The sequence below is a fragment of the Lontra canadensis genome, unplaced genomic scaffold (genome assembly GCF_010015895.1).
Source record: "Lontra canadensis isolate GAN:19392208 unplaced genomic scaffold, GSC_riverotter_1.0 scaffold2, whole genome shotgun sequence".
Taxonomy (NCBI): Eukaryota; Metazoa; Chordata; class Mammalia; order Carnivora; family Mustelidae; genus Lontra; species Lontra canadensis.
In genome coordinates this window covers 35,290,501-35,314,322 of record NW_022630996.1, presented here as the reverse complement: position 1 = coordinate 35,314,322, position 23,822 = coordinate 35,290,501, and the positions used below count along the sequence as shown (strand labels likewise).

At 39.5% G+C, this 23,822-nt stretch overlaps 1 pseudogene; it reads left to right on the top strand.

Annotated features, from left to right (window-relative positions):
- The first annotated feature begins 20,538 nt into the window (after positions 1–20,538).
- On the top strand, positions 20,539–20,639 carry LOC116878849 (annotated as a pseudogene).
- The last annotated feature ends 3,183 nt before the right edge of the window (positions 20,640–23,822 follow it).

Genomic DNA, 23,822 nt, shown 5'->3' with positions numbered 1-23,822 from the left:
TCAAAATTTACATGATCGAGGGTAGGGGGGTTGTCGAAGAACTGGGATGGAAGCCTCTGGTGAGAGGGCACTTCTTGGTTGGTATGGGATGACCCATAGGAGGAACCCTGTGGAGCTGGGATTCAAATCTTGAGTGGGGCCCAGGCTGGCCAGTGTTATGACCCCTGAGGGGATACCATGTGGGTAACTACTGCTGCCAGAGCAAAGGACCGCTGCTGTGGTGTGGCTGGGATGAACTGGAAACAGAGGTGAAGGAGCATGTCTCTCCCTCTAGCTCCCCCACCCCACCCCACCCCCTTGGCAGACTTGAAGGAACTGGCCACCTTCCCTCTAACTCCCCCTGGTGGCAGAGGCAACAAGGAGCCCTCTGAGAAAACAAAAACAGGGTTTGCAGTCCTGATTAAAAGTTGGGCACAGAAGGGTGGTTTGAAGCTGAAAAACACTAGCAAAAGTCCCCTGACTTCATCAAGATCAAAAGCTTCTGCACAGCAAAGGAAACAGTCAACAAAACAAAGAGGCAACCCTCGGAATGGGAGAAGATATTCGCAAATGACACTACAGACAAAGGGCCAATATCCAGGATCTATAAAGAACTCCTCAAACTCAACACACACAAAACAGACAATCATGTCAAAAAATGGGCAGAAGACATGAACAGACACTTCTCCAAAGAAGACACACAGATGGCTAACAGACACATCAAAAAATGTTCATCATTACTAGCCATTGGGAGACTCAAATCAAAACTACATTGAGATACCACCTTACACCAGTTAGAATGGCCAAAATTAATAAGACAGTAAACAACATGTGTTGGAGAGGATGTGGAGAAAGGGGAACCTCTTACACTGTTGGTGGGAATGCAAGTTGGTGCAGCCACTTTGGAGAACAATGTGGAGATTCCTTAAGAAATTAAAAACAGAGCTACCCTATGTCCCTGCAATTGCACTACTGGGTATTTCCCCGAAAGATACAGATGTGGTGAACAGAAGGTCCATCTGTACCCCAATGTTCATAGCAGCAATGGCCACAGTCACTAAACTGTGGAAAGAAATAAGATGCCCTTCAATGGACGAATGGACAAGGAAGATGTGGTCCATATACACTATGGAGTATTATGCCTCCATCAGAAAAGATGAATACCCAACTTTTGTAGCAACATGGACGGGACTGGAAGAGATTATGCTGAGTGAAATAAGTCAAGCAGAGAGAGTCAATTATCATATGGTTTCACTTACTTGTGGAGAATAAGGAATAACACAGAGGACATGGGGAGATGGAGAGGAGAAGGGAGTTGGGGGGAAACTGGAGGGGAAGATGAACCATGAGAGACTATGGACTCTGAAAAACAATCTGAGGGTTTTGGAGGGGTGGGGTGGGTGGGAGGTTGGGTGAGCCTGGTGGTGGGTATTATGGAGTGCACGTATTGCATGGAGCACTGGGTGTGGTGCATAAACAATGAATTCTGGAACACTGAAAAGAAATTTAAAAAATAAATAAAAAGTATAAAAATAATTAAATAAATAAAAAGCCCCCTGCACATAGCTCCTGTTAAAAGTGTCTGCAAGGGGCACCTGTGTGGCTCAGTCGGTTAAGGGTCTGCCATGGGCTCAGGTCATGATCCCAGGGTTCTCGGATGGAGCCCCACATTGGACTCCCTGCTCAGCAGGGAGTCTTCTTTTCCCTCTCGCTCTCGCACTGCCTCCCCATCTCTCGTGCTCTTTCTTTCTCTCAAATAAATAGATAAAACCTTTAAAAAGGAAAAAAAACATTGTCTGCAAATAGGGCTCTATGCCTATTTCTGAGAGTGAAAAGGAAGATAAGGGAGGAAGGAAAAGTAGAATAGGCTTGGGGAAAAAATTATAGGAGTAAAATAGCAAGACAGAATGGCCTTCTCTAATTCTGCAGTACTCACGAGGAACAAGCTTGGGCTTCCTGGTGCTAAGAAGCCCTTGCATCTCTTTACCATCCCCGTTTGGCAATCTATGCAGCTCCTGGGATTTTTAAAAATCTCACCTCCTATTATTAGTGCCCATTGAACTAGATAATGAGTTTGGATTTCTGAATGTTGACCGTGAGAACCTGCCCTCGGGTACAAAGTATATCCACCCTCTGGCCTCTTAAATGATATCCCCTTCCAACAGTACAGTGACCTATAGTACCCCACCCTGTGTCATGCATTCCGACGGACCTGTGCTGGCCTTGGGGAAAGCCTATCCTTTCCCCTATCCTTGTATTGGACATTGTCCTAGATACTGGAGATCCCCTCATGAGCCAAGCAGACCAAATCTCATTTCCATTTCAGTGGGTGTAGGAGGGAAAGGCAGGAGTGAGGCAGGTAGTGCACACTTGGAATAAGAGAATAATGAGTTCTACAGAGAGAAATGCACTCATGTGAGAAGATAGGGTGAGGCGGGGGTGTGGAGAGTGATCAAAAAGGACTCGGAGAAAGGAGCGGTTTGACAGAGATCAGAATGGTAGGAGTCTGAGGAACATCTATGAAAGAAGCAGTTGCAGGTGGAAGGAAGAGAGAGCAGAGGTGCTAAAGTAAAAGCCCATCTGGTGAAACAGAAAGGCCAGTGGTGCTGGAAAGAAGGTGGCTCAGGTGGGTCAGGTGGGGAATGAGATCAGAGCAGGAGCAGAACTACCCGGGGCGGCATGATTCATGGAAAGGCTCTCCATACACTCTAAGCGTGAAGAGAAGCCACTTAGGGAGGATAAATGGGAGGTGGAAAACAGTTGATTTAAGAGTTTTTAAAAAATCATCCTGCCTACTATGTGAAAGTCATAGACTCCAGGAACCAGTCGATTAGAAGAAATACTATTGTATGTACCAGGAAGAAAAAACTGTTGATGAAACACACAGGAAACTTTCTTATAACTTGGAAAATGTTTATAGTTCTTTAAAAAGTTGTTAAAGTTTTTCCAGACAGGGATTTTCATTAACTATCACTCGAGAGCATATGTAAAAGAGAAATACACTTGAAATTAATTGAAGAATTCCTAAATCGTCTTCACAGTCAGAGCTCAACCCTTCTGAAATACTTTTCTATTCAAAGACTTCAAGGAAGCACAGATATTCATTCATTCCTTCGTTCATTCATTCATTCAACCAATACCATGAGGTTCCTGCTCTAGAGTAAGCACTGTTCGTAGGGCTGGGAGGCACTTCAAAGAAGAGAGATGCGGCCGCTGCCCACCCCCCCCAAGCATACCATCCAGGAGACCATAACAGGCAAGGAAAGGGTAGGGATAGGAGAAGGCAACATCTGTGCAGAGCTCAGGCATCATACCATGTTGTTCCCAAAAGGAACTCTTCTGTCAGGCAAAGCTGGCTGTGAATCCTGCCTCTCCATGATTATTCATGCAACCATGGATGAATTATTTAATCCCTCTGGTCATCAGTTCCCTTCTAATATCTACCTCATACAGTTGTCGTTAAGATAGAATGAAATGGTACCTGTATAGCCCTTAGCAGAGTATTGGCTCTAATTATGGAATTCATGGTCACTACATGAGCCTGTTTTTGTGTTTAGATATGTCTTGTATGGTTCTCCAAGTAATTCACGTGCCCAAGACACCCCTGATTTTTCTTGAGTGCAACCACACTGCCTGAGTCCCTCTTTCTGTAACCTTTTAGGGACCTTCTAAATATGCTACAACATTTATACAAAATTTATGCAAAATTGCAAGAGCATTACAATTTGTCTTTTCATAATTGTATATTGAGTTGACATTCTGTTTTCTCATCCCCTCAGATCTCAGGGAAAACTTATCTTGCTTCCAGTTGTATAAAGGAGATTGTTACTTGCCATTCCATCTGTCTGGGGGGTGTAAAAAAAAATCAAAGAATGGAAAGGAAAATAATGGGAACTCAGCCTCAAAGACACTGGAGGATGGTACCAGAATACTGCAAAAATCTAAGCATGTGGAAGGAAGTTAAAGGAAGTGACACACTAGTTCCATTGAGGAGCCTCCATTGTTTCCTTGGCTGTCCTGGGAGTCACATAATGAACAATTCTCCATCAGTCCATGGAGTTCCCTGTGAAAGATCCCGTAGCCCTGAAGACTGGAGGCTGATTATATTCATGACACACTTCATGATGCTGCTACTGCAATCATCCTACTGATGGGACTCGAAGTATCTGTGACCTGGTCATCATCCCGGCCATGTATTTAAAGCTTTGAGGAGGCAGTTGCCATTTCAAGAAGCCTTAAGTAGACAAAGAAAACATAACTACAACTGTTCTTTTCTTTTTAGTCTTAAATTATGTAAATTGCTTCTTTGTTGAGGATTTCTTGACTCAAGCTTCTTAGAAGCCAAAAGGATAATCTATCTCCAAAATGTAGTTAATGTTCTCTTTCTCTTCTAAATTCTAGACCTGATTAGAGACCTCATTCCCCAGCTGGCTCACTTGTGAGAATCCCCCAAAACTGAAGTTATGGATTAAATATAGCTCTTCCTACATGTATGCTCTAGTAGTCTGTTAGCATAGTGAATGAATGATCAAGACTATTTCCATGTGTGAAAGATCCACTCTGCTCCCCTGCCCATCCTTTTCCACAGTGGAAAGGATTCTAGGGGCCAGATAGTACAACTTCCAGATAAAGAGGACTCCATGATTCCAATATGATTGTGAAAACATAAGGTACCCTTTCGATTCCTATATGTTTTAAGTTAGATATAATTAGATATAATAAGTAAATAGGTAATATATATTTCACTTATCCTCTCCCCAAAAGATATTTTCATTATAATGAGCACCTTGAGTCAATATGGATCTAGAGAAGGGTCACAAATGGTTAATGATGGAAGTCCCATTACAAGAAAATTACAAGAAAACTGAAAAACAATGAGGCAATTAATGAATTCTTATCCAGGCAACATATGGTCTTTAACTACAACAGATACATGAGTATGTTCTATGTTTATAAATTTCTAATTTTTCAAAATATCCTAAGCAGCTCGAATTAATTATTGGCATGTGTTACTTCTTAAAACACATTCCATATTTTGAGTCACAAAATAAAATTAATTTTTTTCACTTGAAGTTTTAACTGATGTGGATAATCAGATGTCAGCTGTGCAGAGAAACTAATTTCATCCAAATTATGGGTAAATGACATTCTAAGTGAGTGGTGTTTTTTTCTTGGAAAAGTCTCACCTATCTTACTTTCCACACCATTCCATTGTGTCCTGATCTGATGTATGACAACACATTAGTTCCTCCATCTCTTAACTTCCTAAAGAATAGTGTGCAGCCGAGATAGGAAATGCCCGGTAGGAGACTCATACTTGGTTCACACTTTCTCTTAAAATTTCCCCACTCACTCCCTATATTTGTCAATGATGATGATGATATCATGCACTCAAATGCTATTCAATTGTCTTGTAGCAAAATGCTTTTACAGCACTTTCACATTTATTACTTCACTTAATTTTTACATCAACTCTAGAACAAGGAGGGCAATAATATTATGACCATTTTTATAAACAGCATAAGAAATATGAAATATTTTCACAAAATTAACAAGTTCTTAAGGCTGGTGCTCACAAAGGTACTCAGGCCTCCTAACCCTCAGCACAAAATGTTTTCCAGAGTATCCAGTATTTCCTCAGTAGAAATAATTTGAGTTTTTTTGTTTTTGTTTTTGTTTTCGTGGTATTTTTTCATTTTTTTTAAATTTATTTTCAGCTAACAGTATTCATTGTTTTTGCACCATACCCAGTGCTCCATGCAATCCGTGCCCTCTCCAATACCCACCACCTTGTTCCCCCAACCTCCCACTCCCCCACCCCTTCAAAACCCTCAGATTGTTTTTCAGAGTCCATAGTCTCTCATGGTTCACCTCCCCTTCCAATTTCCCTCAACTCCCTTCTCCTCTCTAACTCCCCTTGTCCTCCAGGCTATTTGTTATGCTCCACAAATAAGTGAAACCATATGATAATGGACTCTCTCTGCTTGACTTATTTCATTCAGCATAATCTCTTCCAGTCCCGTCCATGTTGCTACAAAAGTTGGGTATTCATCCTTTCTGATGGAGGCATAATACTCCATAGTGTATATGGACCACATCTTCCTTATCCATTCTTCCATTGAAGGGCATCTTGGTTCTTTCCACAGTTTGGCGACCGTGGCCATTGCTGCTATAAACATTGGGGTACAGATGGCCCTTCTTTTCACTACATCTGTATCTTTGGGGTAAATACCCAGTAGTGCAATTGCAGGGTCATAGGGAAAGCTCTATTTTTAATTTCTTAAAGAATCTCCACATTGTTCTCCAAAGTGGCTGCACCAACTTGCATTCCCACCAACAGTGTAAGAGGGTTCCCCTTTCTCCCCATCCCCTCCAACAAATGTTGTTTCCTGTCTTGCTAATTTTGGCCATTCTAACTGATGTAAGGTGGTATCTCAATGTGGTTTTAATTTGAATCTCCCTGATGGCTAGTGATTATGAACATTTCAAGCTTTACTACAAAGTCACCAAGACAGCATGGTACTGGCATAAAAACAGACACATAGACCAGTGGAACAGAGTAGAGAGCCCAGATATGGACCCTCAACTCTAGGGTCAAATAATCTTTGACAAAACAGGAAAAAATATACAGTGGAAAAAAGACAGTCTCTTCAATAAATGGTGCTGGGAAAGCTGGACAGCTATGTGTAGAAGAATGAAACTCGACCATTCTCTTACACCATACACAAAAATAAACTCAAAATGGATAAAAGACCTCAACGTGAGACAGGAATCCATCAGAATCCTAAAGGAGAACATAGGCAATAACCTCGATATCAGCCACAGCAACATCTTTCAAGATATGTCTCCAAAGGCAAAGGAAACAAAAGCGAAAATGAACTTTTGGGATTTCATCAAAATCAAAAGCTTCTGCACAGCAAAGGAAACAGTCAAGAAAACAAAGAGGCAACCCACAGAATGGGAGAAGATATTTGCAAATGACAGTACAGACAAAAGGTTGATATCCAGGATCTATAAAGAACTCCTCAAACTCAACACACACAAAACAGACAATCATATCAAAAAATGGGCAGAAGATATGAACAGACACTTCTCCAATGAAGACATACAAATGGCTATCAGACACATAATTTGAGTTTTGATACTGCACACACTTCAGTTGGAATTCTCTCTCGTAACTAGCTAGGTGAATGGGACTGGAAGTGAACAGCTGGAAAGTCTCCTTGACCTTCAGTTTCCTTTTCAGCACAATGGAAATAATAATGTAGAACTAATGGACACAGTTCCCACCACATCCTAAATTTTTAATAAGTAATTGTAGCAAGGATGCTATTTGGTGCATAACAGGTGCTCCATAAATGCACACTTTTTTTCTTTCCAGCCAGATCACGTCAAGTTTTGTTGCAAGTGAGACTGTTGTTAAATGAGGATTGATGGAGCAAAAAATATTTTCCACTGTGGAAAAGGAAGGATGGGCAGGGGAGCAGAGTGGATCTTTCACACATGGAAATAGTGTTGATCATTCATTCACTATGCTAACAGATTACTAGAGCATACATGTAGGAAGAGCTATATTTAATCCATAACTTCAGTTTTGGGGGATTCTCACAAGTGAGCCAGCTGGGGAATGAGGTCTCTAATCAGGTCTAGAATTTAGAAGAGAAAGAGAACATTAACTACATTTTGGAGATAGATTATCCTTTTGGCTTCTAAGAAGCTTGAGTCAAGAAATCCTCAACAAAGAAGCAATTTACATAATTTAAGACTTAAAAGAAAAGAACAGTTGTAGTTATGTTTTCTTTGTCTACTTAAGGCTTCTTGAAATGGCAACTGCCTCCTCAAAGCTTTAAATACATGGCCGGGATGATGACCAGGTCACAGATAATCTGAACAATCACTACTAATAGTATGTATTGAGCACCTACTATACCACACACTACCTACTCTTGAGTACTTCATATATGTAAAAGTTAGCACTACTATTGCCTCTGCTTTACATATTAAGAAACTGAGTCACAGATCACTTAAATAACTTCTTGAGCTCACACAGCAAAGAGTGACAGAGCCAGGATTTGCATCAGTTAATCTGGTTCCAGAGTCCTCCAAATATAGGTCAATTCCAATAACAATACTAGATTCAAATTATAGACAAAAAATAAGCACAAAAATACAGCCAAGGTTACATAGGAGTATGCCCTGTTTTGTTTTATACTTTTGTAATAATCCGTTTCTTTCTATCATCCAACTATCTAAACTTAAAAACCAACATTAGCAGTATCTTGACATAGAGCAAAAGGTGCTCCTGAGAATAAGCCAATCAACATCTGTTTTTTTGACCAACTATCAATTAAAATCCTATCTTTAAATATAATGTAATAAGGAAAGAAAAGTTCTATCAAGTAAATCAGGGTACTACCGTACCATTTCCTTGATGAAAAATCTTGAGTTCCTCTCTTCTTCCTAAAGTCAAGCTTAAATTCCTTATCCTGTCACTCAGGATCCTACAAAATCTTCCAGCATTTAGTTTTTAATCTTTTACTCCTTACTCACAGCCTGACACTGCCACTCCTATCCTAATCTTACTTTCTAATTCTTATCTCCACAATTTTTCTCTCGTTGTCCCGGTAGCCAGGAGGCCATCTTACCTCTCAGTTATCCCTAACTGTTCCCCAAGGTGCATACACAATCGGCAGTGTTTCTGTGAGTTACCCTTCCTTTCTAGTATCTTCTTTTCTCTCGAACCTGGGAGCACACCAAATGCTCTAATCATTTGATGTTAATGCACACGTTGACTAAGCACCCATGATGTTCCAGGTGCTCTAAATATACATTTGTATATAATCCTTACAAGAGCTGGTATATGCCTCACTGTCTTCATTTTATTTAGGAAGAAACCAAAGCTGAGACATCTGATTTGCCTATGGTAGACAGCTGTTAACAAGTGAATTGGAGATTCAAATTAAAGATTCAAACTAAAGCCAGAGTGAAATTTTTCTCAAAATTTTCCAAAATGAAATCTAGATTTTACTTTTTAAAACTAACTGGTCAATTTCTCATTGTACTACAGTTTTAGGGGAAAATTAAGGATATACTAAGGCACACTGGGCCTAAGTAACATGACCCATTGGTGGTACCCTCAGTGGATATGGGGAAGTTAGCAAGTGTAGAGAGTAGAGAACGTACCCAGGTTGGACATAAGGAAGGGGAATGTGTTGACAGTGTTAAGAGGTTGCTTCTTCCTTGGGCTTTTTTTTTTTTAAGATTTCACTTATATATTTGACAGACAGAGATTACAAGCAGGTGGAGAGGCAGGCAGAGAGAGAGCAGGAAGCAGGCTCCCCTCTGAGCAGAGAGCCCGATGCAGGGCTCGATCCCAGGACCCTGGGATCATAACCTGAGCTGAAGGCTTTAACCCACTGAGCCACCCAGGCACCCCTTCCTTGGGCTTTCTTATTGCTGTCACCCAACTCAGCTACTCTGAAGTCATTTCTAGCACTTTTCTTCCTTGCTGCCTCCCACTATTAAGTCCTTAAAATCCAAGCACTCATTTTAGACCTAGGGGTTGCCATATGTTCTTATTCTTGCCAACAAAATGTAAAAAGGTAACTGTCAGTACTTTCTTGGGTATCATGAAAATATATTCTTCTCAGAAAAGAGAGGCAGAAAAGAACACTCTCCTCCACCATCCTTGCTTTCTGCTTTGGACTCTGACATGTGAAGCTATGATGATGAGGGATCTGGGCACCATCTCATCACCAGGAAGGGAGACAGTGGCAACATGATAGAATGGTATAAAGGATCAAGAGAGTCTGAGTGTCCTATGGCCTTGCTGAGCGACCAGATTCAGTGTGATAGTGCCCAGACCCAGCCTTCTGTGGTATAAACATTTCATCTTCATGTCTCAATCTTCCATGAGTTGAGTCTTCTGCTCCTTGCAGCCCATGATATCCTAAAACCAACATGCCATCAAATGGGCAATAGCAATGACTTTCTACATGTTCTGCCCTCTTTGATGAAACAGATACAGCCTAAACAGGGCAGGTAAGTCTCTGAGTCTCTGAGTGACATTTTTGTGAAGCAACAGAAGCAAATACCCCACAGGAAGCCTTGGCTTTTCATTGTCAGATACAGATTCTTGAGAAAATTTTGGATGGACCCATAGCCTACAATCTATATAGTAAGTCAGGAGAATTCTACCTAATGATTGTATCCTCACTGCACACAGAGAAGATAAGATTTTCTACAGAGGACTGGAAATAGCGGCACAATAGATGCTAATGCTGGGGGTCTGAATCCTGACTGCCCTTTCTTGCAGATTTGACCCATTATTAGATGGTTGGATAGAATAGGCTTGGGGACCGAATGCAGAAAGGCCTGTTCCATGCTCCCTGTCTGGAACCCATTCAGGAGAGTCATGTCAATTGCCTCGTACCAAAAAAAGGTAGACTGCTACAGATTAGTAAGAGGCATGGCATGATGAGATCACCTATCACACGCCTTGGAAGAGACTCAGAAAGTTTGCCAGGGGCTCAAAGGACAGCTGATAATTAAAAGCTGGAATGCAGTCAGGGATTCACAATCCCCCAGCAGACCGAGAAAGTGATGGCATGAGAAAAATGGGAAGAAAAATAAGTGGAAAGAGAACAACTCAGAGACACTGAGTTTAATTACCCTGAAATAGAAAGACTGGGTTTTTATTTTTTTTTAAGATTTTATTTATTTATTTGACAGAGAATGAGAGATCACAAGTAGGCAGAGAGGCAGGCAGAGAGAGGAGGGGAAGCAGGCTCCCCGCTGAGCAGAGAGCCCAATGTGGGGCTCAATCCCAGGACCCTGGGATCATGACCTGAGCCAAAGGCAGAGGCTTAACCCACTGAGCCACCCAGGTGCCCCATGGGTTTTTATTTTTTTTAATGTAAAGACAAAGGTGGTTTTTTATCCCCCTACTATAGAGCAGAAATAGTATTTAATGAACTAAGTTGATTTGTATAATAAAGTTTCATTTTTCCCATTGGAGTTGGTATTACAAATTTACAGACAATTTGACATCACTGGAATACGATGTCAGAGCTCATCTATCTAAGCTAACAGCAATTTCTCCAAATAGCCCCAAGCAGCAGGCTGCCCTGTCACCATCGCATCTGACTGACCCAAAAGAAAAGACCTAATCTGACAATCTCCAGTGGAGAAATCCACAGGCTAAGACATTTTAAGCATGGATTATATTTCACAACCACAATGAGCAGGTGCAAGCCCACCAGAGGAAGATGGTTTCCTTAGCCTTTCCAGTCCCCACCACAAAGCAGTGCCATGCTCAAGAACGGACCTCGGTCGCAAGAAGCCACATCACTCAATTGGGTTTGCCTTTGATACCAGCTTCCTGGGGGTACCTACCCATCCTAAGTAATGTTTCATTATCGGCAGACAGGCTTCTTGGCTTCCTGGGAATGGCTCTTTATGCCATTTGAAGTTCTGAAGCTCCCAAAAAGAGAATATTCAATTCATGAGCCAAGTGAGATTCAAGCAAGTAGAGTGTAGAGCAGACACTTGGTCCCCTGCAGGATGTCAACATAACTGTGGGCGTGTGACCAGACTGACTGGCCCAAATCCTAGGTCCACACCCTTCTGGGTCTATTACTCTTTCCTCAATTTCCTCATTTGTCAAATTGGAAGGCTGAGGTCTACCACAACACACTTATCTGAAGATAAAAAGAGATCAGCTGGGCTATACAAGAAATACAACAAATACCCATTTTTCTCCCTTCGTCTGTTCTTTCATGTTATAAATTTTACCATATTCTGAGTTTAAGCACAACGCGTGTATGCTAAGGTTTAACAACCATGGTGACTTTGTCTTTAAGTCAATTGAATAATTGTGGCTTTGGCTGTACCCACTGGCCTCTGTAAATAAAGACAGGACCACTAGACCTGAAACCCTCAGGTAACCAGCCGTGATCTACACTTGAACAGCTAGAGATGGCTTCATCAGTGCTCATGCAACTGATGCTCACTCTATGCCGAAAGCGGGCCAATCTCGTCGTCAAGCCCAGGGAATAGAAAAGGGGACAATATAGTCTCTGTAATATGAAGGCGGAGATAAGACAGATGCTATGGGGCTAAGATGAAGGATATGAAACTCAAAACCAAGACTGAGGAGCAAGGATGCTGTATCAGATGGTTTCAAGAAATGATAGTGGCCTGAACAAGAATTGTGATGATGGAAATTAAAATAGTTTCAAAAAGCATTGAAGAGGGGGCACAGGTGCATCTCGCCTACTGAACCAGGTGTAAATAGCAGGTAGGTAGAGGAGGTAAAGAGGACCACATGACATAGTCTATGAATACTAATTGAGGGCCTGAGTTGGGGAGACTCTGACAGAGGTGACGTGGAAGGCTAAAGGGCTAAAGCCACATTCCTCACTTCCAGAAAATGTATATACATTTAAGAAAATAAGATATAACAAAATTTTCCCCATGTCCCTTAGGCTATTATCTTATTTTTTTATGGGCTCTATTCAATTCTCAACAAAGAAAAAAAGTAGTAAAAATAAAAGGCAGTGGGCATCTGGGAAGAAGTTTTTGGAAACTTCGGAAAAATTCCCTTGAAATCCGCACATAATTGTTTCAGTCTTACAGGGAAAGTGGATGAAAAGAACGGATTGTGTCATTGCACTTTGAGCCACATACTGCAAAGCCTAGGTGCTCCTTCTAAGGGCTGGTTTCATTTCTATGAAGAGGAAAGAAAACCATAGCCTCTGAGTTACTCTTTGGGAATTATAGCAAGTTAAAGATTTTCATTTAAAGCCCATATTTCGGGGCGCCTGGGTGTCTCAGTGGGTTAAAGCCTCTGCCTTCGGCTCAGGTCATGATCCCAGGGTCCTGGGATCGAGCCCCACATTGGGCTCTCTGCTCGGCGGGGAGCCTGCTTCCTCCTCTCTCTCTCTCTCTCTGCCTACTTGTGATCTGTCAAATAAATAAATAAATCTTACAAAAATAAATAAAAAAATCTTTAAAAAAATAAATAAAAAAATCTTAAAAAAATAAAGCCCATATTTCTTAAAATTATATATCCCCTTTTGATATTTAGGTGCGTATGTATATATGTTTGAGAAGCTATCATATCAATATCCTGAAAAGGTGAAAGAAATGTGTTATTAGGTTTTACATTTCTGCCCTAGGTAACATAAAAAGTATAAAGATTACTTCCTGAACCCCTATCATATCCCACATTCTCCTTGTCATATTTGTATGGGCCCCACCTCAAGTTGGGGACAACCTGAGGTGGAACGCATCTTCCTTGACTCTTCCCCTTCATCGGGTGCTTTTTCCACACCATCTCTGGGGCCCTGAGTCTGTACCAGTGGCTGAAAGCTGCTGCTTTCAGGGAGAGGCCTGTACTATCACTGTAGCACATATTAGCAGCTAGATAGGGAGTGAAGGAAAAGGACAACTTGAACCCCCCAGGCTGTTGCCCCAGCTTCTGCTCCACTTTGAATTCATCATCCATCCTGATCCGGAGAACATTGCAAGAAAAATGATATGCAGACAGATTCGCAAAACCTAATTCAGGATCCAAAGCCAAGATGGAGATAGGGCAAGGTCAGGAAATGAATGGGAATTTGGAGGAACAAAACCAAGCAGGAGTAAACATTAAAGCATACAGCATAGGTCTGAGTTCTGGGGATGTAGTTTGAAAACAAGGTAGAAAAGACTACTGAAGAGACACAGCAATGAGCTAGGAGGCAATAAGGAATACTTAAGGGCTATTTAAAATACTTTTGTACCACTCTTACCCTAATCCAGCATACATGGACATTGATTTCTTACCAGTCATTTGTCTTGTCTTTGAAAATAGGACAATAGCTTTGGTTTTCAGCCAAACAAATAACCAAGTGTCACAGCACATAAAGAATAAGAATCTATTGTTATCCTAAACTCCTGATCCCTTGGGTGAGACATAATCCTAACTCACTATTACCTCCCCATTCTGATGTTACACTGACTAGGGTTAGGATTGCCATCTAAGACGTCCTCAGATTTCCCACATCCAGCCAATAGCTGACTTCAGCGCCTTGACTGTTAGGAACTGGCGCCGCAGTTTGATCTCCTCATGTGATCCAGTGCATGTGTTGCCAAGGGAAATGTTGAGTACTGGTTCACTAGTAGCCCAGAAACTTCGTAGCTGGGTGGAGCTGCTGAGATCAGGGACGATACATCCCCTTACCACTCTCCCTTCAGAGTGTTAATATCTCTTTTTTCTCTCTTGGATGCATCCTACAGATCAAATGTCAGGTGGAAAATGATGTTCTTGGGGGAAGTCTAGGTGGTCTCAGGAATCAGACAGAACCTCCTTTTTTGCTGACATATACAAGATACTTGAGTAACGGCATGAAGTAAGCCTAGAGCAATGAATCTTTTCTTACTTAGGTGAGAAGAGATGGGATTTATTGATTTTGTTTTCACCAAATGTACCTTAACATCAGTATTTCTAGGACTCTTTCAGCATTATAATTTAAAACAGAGTTTAGTGTGATAATGTAGAATATAATGTTTTGATTCTGGTATAAATTTACCATATGTGAGAAAAGGGAAAGGAAGAAAAGCTGGAAGTTCAGATAAGAGAAAATAGTGGACTAAGAAACTCTTATATTTGATAAAGATATAAAAGTAAAAATTGAAATCATTGACATGAACTGAAGACTTTGAAAAACATTTACTCTGAAACTGAAATTATTCAGTTATGCCTGGCATCATTCCATCCAGAATTAGACCATGCATTCAATCTTTATACTTTCTCCCTAAAGGGAATGACAGTTTCCCTATAGGGTATGGGTGCTAGATATGGGGATGGGAAAATAAGATGAGTGTGGGACAGTTTGTGGTTGGAGATGGTGATCTGTTCAGACATTATGGAGATAGTATAGTGGTAAATAAGTAGTAGACATGAGATGCTTATACAAAAGAGCATTAAAACAGCAAAAAGATGACCAGAAAAATAATAATTATGGTCCACTAGAATAAGATTAATGTGTAAGTAATCCTTGAGTCCATGATAACATTTAAAAATAAAAACTGACCCAAGAATGCTAATGAGACTATAGAAGTTGGAATTGAATCATGTACATGAGACTTCAGTGTTATTTATAGTAAGATGGGTTATTTGTCAAATAATTAAGACAATTCTCCACTGAAGTTTAGCCAGTCCAGAGTACCCACGATAAACTGCTTTCCCTTTTGTGGGGGTTTTAAAGCACAAAGCATTTTGTAAAGAGATAGGGTCCATGTTCATCTCTGAATCTAACTGGGTTTGCAATTGTTTTAACTTGGAGAGGACAGTATGGTAGAGATGATGCTATGCGATTTTGAAGGTTGGGTCACAGAAGGCCACCTAGTTGTACCTTACTTACAGGAATACTCACTTTTGGATCCCTGAGCCATGTAAGATGTTCAGTTATCCTGGGGTTGCTGTGCTTTGAGGGAGCCCAAACCATATGGACAGACTATCTGTAGGTACTCTGGTCACCATTCCCCACTGAGATCATCATTAGAGTCACCCCAGCTCAAGTGCCAAGTATGTGAGAGTAAAGGTCTCTAAAATATTATGACCTGATGCCATTTACATTACCCAAAGTTTTCAAGACCTCCTATGGAAACCTCAGATATCACCAAGTAGTAACAAACCATTCGGGCTACATCCTATCCAAATTTCTCATTCACAGCGTAGGCAGTGAATCTGGAGGCAGTGGTTTTTTACACAACAGTATATAATTATAGCATCTCCAGACTCTTCAGCAGGAACAAACTACGTGAATAAAGTCTCAGGTATGCAGGAAGTGCTGTCCCGTATTATTATGCCTTTGATTTTGCTTAGCGTTTATATGTCTAATACCTTCCAGACAAAAATCAAGTAAAGTAGAATGGTAGCAACTCAAGAAATTTCTACTAAATGTAATCACAGCAGAATGTGCATCAAAAAACAGCACACAAAACTCCTCCCTGAGACTGTAACTAATTAAAGTTCCCAAGAAAATGCCTCAGGGCAGTGACTCTTGAACTTTGATTTACATCAGTATCATCTGAGAGACTTGTAAAATAGAGAGGCCCAGGGCTTTACCTACTTAATGTACCTGTCTCTCTGTTCTTTTTTTTTTTTTTTTTAAGATTTATTTATTTATTTTAGAGAGGGAGTACATGCGAGGAGGGGGAGCAGGAGAGACAGAAGGAGAGAAGTGGACTCGTCACCGGGCGTGGAGCCTGCAGCAGGGGAGCCCAGGATCATGACCTGAGCCCAGATCAAGAGTCGGATGTTTAACCAACTCAACCACCCAGGCATCCCGGCTCTATTCTTTGTTAACTCTCCAGGTGACTCTGAAACACATGAATGTTTGAGAACCACCAAGACAGTACTATGGAAAGTAAGTAGAGAAAAGGGGGCCAATGTAGATAAAATGGCATTAATTCCTATCCATATACCCACTGCACGTAGGAAAATGTTGAGAGGCTTAGTTTGAAGGAAAACAAGTACCCTTTTTCAGCCTGTCTCAGAGAGTTTCTAAGAAGACATTGGCTTAATTGCCGTGTCTTCTCCCTCTGACTAGAGTGAGCACCTCTGCCCACACAGACTCAAAAACCTGAGGTTGTGTGCCTATGCCTTCATACCACAGGAGACACAAGCAGCAGCACACAATTTATTTGCCAGCTAACTGTGTAGGAGTGGGGTTATCTATCCTCAACATACAGAACCCACAGGAACAACTGTTTGTTTGTTTGTTTGTTTTAACTCAGTGTTTCTCAACTTTGACTACACATTAGAATCATCTGGAAAACTTTTAAAAGTCCCCATTGCTGTACCCCAGACTATTATAACAAGGTCTGGAGGTGGATCACAGGCATAGGTTATATATACATAAGGCTCCCCAGAGGGTTCAAAGTCTATCCAAACTTGAAAACCACTGTCTCTAACTCAAATTCTCACAAATGAGGGTGATTCATCCTGAATTAAAAGAGAAGTCTGTATCTTTAAGGATCATCCTTTTATTAGGATACTCTCATAACTTGGTATCAGATAAAATAGTTAAAAATATGAGAACATGTGCAGAAAGATAAGCTCCAGAGATGACTGTCCATATTTCTACCCCCTCACTACCATATTGGCAAAAGAATAGACAATTCCTTTAGAATTAATAGACAACACCAGCAATGTCAAGTGAAATTTGAAATTAAAATATACCATTTACATAGCCCCCCATTAATGCTTAAATATAAATCTAACAAAAGCTGCAAAATATATAATATTTGAAGAAAACTATAAAACTCTGATGAATTAAATCAAAGAAGCACTAAATAAATGAAGACATATTCCATTTTTATGGATAAGAACTCAATATTGTCATGATGTCCATTCTTCCCATCTTGATCTATAGATTCAATACAATCCCAATCAAAAGCCAGGAAGTCATTTTGTGGATACTGACAAACCAATTCTAAAGTTTATATGGAAAGGTAAATGATTCGGAATAGCCAACATAGTATTGAAAGAGAACAAGTTGGAGGACTAATACCACCTAACTTCAACACTTACGACAAAGCTACAATAATTGAGATTATGGTGATGTTTCCACAGCTCTATAAAGTAACAAGAGTCAGTTTAATTATATACTTCAAATAGGTGAATTTTATGGCAAACAATAAAATGGTTTAGAAAGACACAACATGGACTTAGTTTTAAAGTTCTGGAAAAAAAGGGGCATCTGGGTGTCTTAGTTAATTAAGCATTGGACTCAGTTAATTAAGCATTTTGGCTCAGGTCATGGTGTCAGGGTCATGAGATTGAGCCCGGCATCGGGCTTGGCACTAGGCCTTGAGCCTGCTTAAGAGTCTCTCTCTCCCTCTCCCTCTTCCCTTCCTCACCCCCATTCACTCTCTCTCTCTCGCTCTCAAAATAAATCAATAAAAATAAAGTTCTGAAAAAAATAAACAGGCAAAAATAAAGATTAGTACTCTGAAAAATTACTTTAAGGAGATAGGAGAAAAAAAGCTGCAGTAATTTTTTTCAACAATGCATGAGCTTTATAAAAATATTAATTAAATATATTGCTTACTACTCTATGCCAAATGCTATTCTAAGTGCTTTACATTGTTTTATCATTAAATAATCCTATAAAGTTGATACTATACCCCCTTTTACAGATAGAGAATCTGAACCTAACTGGACATTAAAAAAATGAAATGATAGTATAAAAAGAGAGGCTTAAATTAAAAGGAAGGTGGTAGTGCTAAAGAAATAATGCAAGGAATTAACAATGCCATTACATTATTGTAAATGCTATTAGAAAGACTAAAAAATAATGAAGATCCAAAAGTAGTTTAATGATAATCAGAATGGGATTGAAGACAGTACATCAATGCAGAAGAAAAGGAGAAAGAGATTAATGTGATCAGATAATAGATGATAGAGAGATGTGGATGACATAAAACAAGGACAAAAGAAAAGATAATAGTGTTCTGAGGGGTGTAGGAGAGAAGAGCATAAAACAAAGTTAAAGGCTATTATCTACATTTTCTCTTAGCAGAGGAGAATTTTAAATATAAATGGCACCACCACTAACAAGATACTAGATAAAAATGTCCCTGCAGCTGCACTGAGGACCTTACACACAGCATCTTGTTTGATACCACAATCCTAAGAAGCATGCACTATAATTATGCCCATTTTACAGATGATCCTTAGAAGAAGATGACTGCATATTCCCAGCTTGCCTATGACAATGCTTATTCATTCCAGTGGTACCTCGATAAATGAATATAAATTACTTTAGGCAACATTTTATCCTCAAAAGTGTCAGAAATGTGGACAGCAAATTACATAATGACCTTACTTTGAGCCTAAGACCATAGCTGGTAAGCTGCAGAAGCAAAACTTATAGTCATATAAGTCTCCAAAGTCTTTCTTCTTAACCATTTTATTATAACAACTATGTAGAGCTAAAGTGTTTACATCAAGTCATTTATTAGTGAAAAGTGGTCATTCCAAGAAATCCTGCATTTCTTTTTTTTTTTTTTTTAGAGATTTTATTTATTTATTTGACAGACAGACATCACAAGTAGGCAGAGAGGCAGGCAGAGAGAGAGGAAGGGAAGCAGACTCCCTGCTGAGCAGAGAGCCCAATGCGGGGCTCGATCCCAGGACCCTGGGATCATGACCTGAGCCAAAGGCAGAGGCTTTAACCCACTGAACCCACCCAGGTACCCCAAAATCCCGCATTTCAAGATAAATGAACAAGTCTACATGTAGCATTCAGTAGAAGCAATCATTTAAAAAGCAACAAGTACTTAATTTAGTAAGTAAATAATGTCCTAGACTTATTCTCCACAACATTTAATGGCATAAAACAATTTATATACAGACAAGTTGTAATTAATGTAGGAAAACAATAAAGAGCTCCTCTTAAAAATATACAAAGTGTTGGGCAGCAAATACCCAAGCAATTACTTAAAGACATTCTTCAGCTAATGGTGGGATAAATCAAAATGCAGACTTCACAGATAAAAAAGTAAGATAGAGAAAGACTGGCAGCAGGCAACAAAGCCATTTTAAAAATCAAATTATGTATAAATTGATCCAGAAAATATTGTGTCTGGACAAAATGTGCAAATTCTATTTCTTGAAAAACTATCACCATATTTAACTTCTCTACTGTATCAACAATTCCAGTGCATATCAGTTAAAAATTTTATGAAGAAGTGGGTAGAAGAAAGTGAAAGAGAATGTATGTGCAACTGTTTCCTATTTTTCACAGAGGGAACTGAATCAATGATGTCTCATTTCCAGTGTTGATAAATTAACAAAGCTTTAATTAAATTATTTGAAGATACAAAAGGTATATATTATCAGAAGAAAAAACTTGTATGTCTTTCATATTATAGAAAAAAAACAACTAAAGAAAACCTTTAAAAGATTATTAAAAAAAGAAAAGATAGCATAAAAACTAAAGAAAATACTGAAAACAATAGAAAAGGATGTAAAATAGAGGTAAGCGTCAGAAAGTGTATTAAGAGACCAAACATAAAATGTTTAACAATAATTACAAATGGTTAAACTACTCCCTCAATAAAGGAAAGAGGGCCACCTGGGTGGCTCAGCGGGTTAAAGCCTCTGCCTTCGGCTCAGGTCATGATCCCAGGGTCCTGGGATCGAGCCCCACATCAGGCTCTGTGCTCCATGGAGAGCCTGCTTCCTCCTCTCTCTCTGCCTGCCTCTCTGCCTACTTGTGTTCTCTGTCTGTCAAATAAATAAATAAATTTTTAAAAATCTTAAAAAAAAAAAAAAGAAAGACACTCTAACATTACACGAAAAATATATAAATAAAACCTAAATAAATAAATAAACTTATTTACAGACAGACTTAAAGCCAAAGACTAAAAAACACAAGGAAAAAAGGACAAGAGAAGATATGCAAAGGATATTAATGGAAAAGAAAAAAGGCCAATGTGTCAGGGACCGATATCTGCCAACTCAATCTCCATGCTTAACGGACTGACTTAAAGAACCCTCATTTTGTGCTCGCTATGGCACATATACTAAAATTGGAACAATACAGAGAAGAATAGCACGGCCCCTTGCGCAAGAACCCTCATTTTATGGGGCATGACAATATTCCCAGTTTCTCTTGCAAACAGGAGAAGCCAGAGAATCAAAGAAACAGGAGTGGAAGACACTGGGGGAGTTTCCTAGGGAAGCTTCTTTTAAAAGTGCTGAGCACCCTTTTGCTTTCCCCACTTGCTCCCTTCCACTGGCTGGGATGCCAACACGATAAAACTGGAGTGTCCATCTTACAACCAGATGTTGACCTTAAGGATAGAAGCAATTCATCAAGGATGCTAAAGCAGGAATGTACAATGGGCCTGGGTTACCGATGACATCATGGAACCTCTTGATTGTTACTTGAGAGGGAAAACAAACAAAACAAACAAAAGTCCATCCTGTTTTCAACTAGTCTTCAGATCCCTGTTTCCTGTACCCAAAAGCAATTCTTCACTGATACAAGATCATAAAATCAGTATAAAACCAAAATCCAATGTGCAAAAAAAAAAAAAAAAAATTAAATGTGACAGAGAATCCCTTTGTTGAATGATATAATCCAACATGAGTATGTGTCATTAATTTTTCTGTAACAATAATACATCAAAATGAATGAAGGAAATGCTATAGGAACTACAAAGAGATACTTACAGAATTTCAATTAGAATGAGAAACATAAGCAAGCTTCTCTGAATCTTTGAAAACTCAAATAGAACCATTAGGTAAGAAAATGAAGGTTCTAAAGAATATAGTAGAATTAAAGAGGGTGCTTTGACACATAGGCATATGAATATGTTCATGTGTATCTATATTTAAGTGTCTTATAAATAGAATTTCGTGGGCTTGTTTTTAAAAAATCAATTATATGAAAATATCTAAATATTTCAAAATATAGATTTTATCTTCAAATTATAATTCAACAAATAAATTAAAATGTGAAAGTACATTAGATTGAACAGAAATACCAATATTTGGAAGTCACTCACAATAATTCTTTGGTCCAAACAGAAATCAGGGTGCATATTACATGTATTGTAAGAAATAAGGAATATATGAATATATTCAATATATATTAAAGTAAGAATAATATGCCTCAGAATCCATATGACATAGCTAAAAGCATATTCAGAGGAAAAGTCATTGCTTTAAACATGAAAGAATGAAAATAAATGTAAAGCATTTAATACAAGGGTTCAGATAAAGAACAGCAAAATTAAGACAGAAAAAGAAATAGATCAAAGAAGCAGTAGCAAAAATACCACAAGAAAATCTTTTGGGGAAAATCAGAAGAAAAGTACTCAAAGATGATTGCTCAGTGCACAGTTTCTGAAAAATCAGACACAACTGAAAACTCAGTTATTATGAGAAGGAATGCAGAAAATCATGGGAACATCACATATTAGCATTACAGGGAAATAGCCATTATATTTATTGATATAAAAGCCCAAAATGTGTGAAATTAAAAAGCAGAACCATAAGCAGAATGCATAGTATGATCTCACTGGGGAACTGAGGAATACATTAGAAGTTCATATAATTTGTATATTTGCATTTCAGGTTAGTATTTAGAGTAGGAAAGTTTTGTTGTTATAATTAGAAAATACAACCCTTAAAGTTTGGACTGCTAAATCCCATTTCCTCTGGTGTCCTCTTTAAAGTAGAACACTGCATTCCTTTTCTTTAGGGATAATATCTCTTAGTCATTATAACATGTGTAACCTCTTGCACCTATTAGAGCAAGCAATTACCAGATGTAATACTGCATTTATCTTTTCTCTAGGATCCCAAGGATTTCTCTCTGCTTTCAAAGCAATTTCCCCTCAGAGGATACTATTATTTCATAGTAATGATTCAGAGCCCTTACCACCCCCTCAGAATGCAAGCCAAAACTAAAGGGACTACAGAAAATTAACCAGTATAGGGAGTCAATGATTGGTTCCAATTCGGTGTCTCTACTTGAAAAGCTCTCCTTTACCAGGAGCTCTCTGCACCTTTAAAATGGGGAAACGTCCACCCACTTGAAAGTAATATTCTGGGAATTAAATGTTGTGACATATGTCAAACTCCCAGCACAGAGATTTGGTGGAATTCTTCCTTTTCTCTCCCCCGTATCCTTTCCAACCTCCTACATGATTAAAACTCATCTAACCAATCCACATTCACACAGATTCTAAAAGAGTAGAGAATAAACAGCCAGGCATGCATTGATATATCTCACTTAGATACTGTGTGGAACATTGTATCGACAGCAAGTTTAGGCTGTCAGCTCATTCCCTTGAGAGAGAAGTCACAGGGCATGGGGGGTGGCCTGTCTATTATCACCTCAACCTTGAGAAATTTAGTCTCTGCAGGCAGGGGCACCTTCTGGTATCCGAGGATCAAAATCCCACTGGAGGAAGTTAATATCCCTTGTCCTAAACCCACACTTAGTCACCATTTTCCACGCTGGTGGTTAAAGAAAAGTTGTATGCTTCATCCAAAGTAATAAAAACAATAAAAGCCAAACTTAAACCTCAGAACTAGGATCTTCCTCTGAACTTGGAATTTAATTCTCCTTAACTACTCACTTGGAGATTAATCGCACTCTGCCTGTGTCACCCACAGATTTCATATTATTTCATTCTTTCTGTGATTCAGCCCAGAGAGTTCTATTCTCTGGTCTCTCTGACCAAACCATGAACTTTCCCAAAGCACCTGATATAATGTATACTTTGTTTAGCAATTGCTCAAGAGATTGTTTCTTCCTACCAATAACCCCTTCAATTCAATGCAGCATGAATTTGAACAGTTTGGACTCTGGTAAGAAAAGACTTAATTTGAAAGAATTGTTCCAGAGGGGAAGGACTCCACTGCAACAGGATAAGAGGACCGTTATCACAGGGAGACTGTTCCCACCAGGAGATGTGCAATCATCCAAAGGGTTAGGACTCAATGAGGTTTAGGAGGCTGGAAAGAGGCAGGCATGGAGAAGAGGGATGAATGGAATAGTATGGTCTGATAGCAGAAGGAAAATGCTTTCTTGAGGGACCGGCCATTCTGGTGAAAGAGAGGTTGAAAGAAGGGGTTGTAATCTGGCTCGGAGGGGCTGAAGTTCAGCCTGGGAAAGGACAGAATCTTGGCTAAAATTGGTTTAACGAGCATTTTACTCCCAGTTGATCAGTGGGGACACAGTAGTTTAGCTAACGTTTATGAGGCAAAGAAAGGGAATTAGAGGGTCTGTCTGGCCTTGTTACAGCTGGCCGTGACCCACAAGGGGGCATCC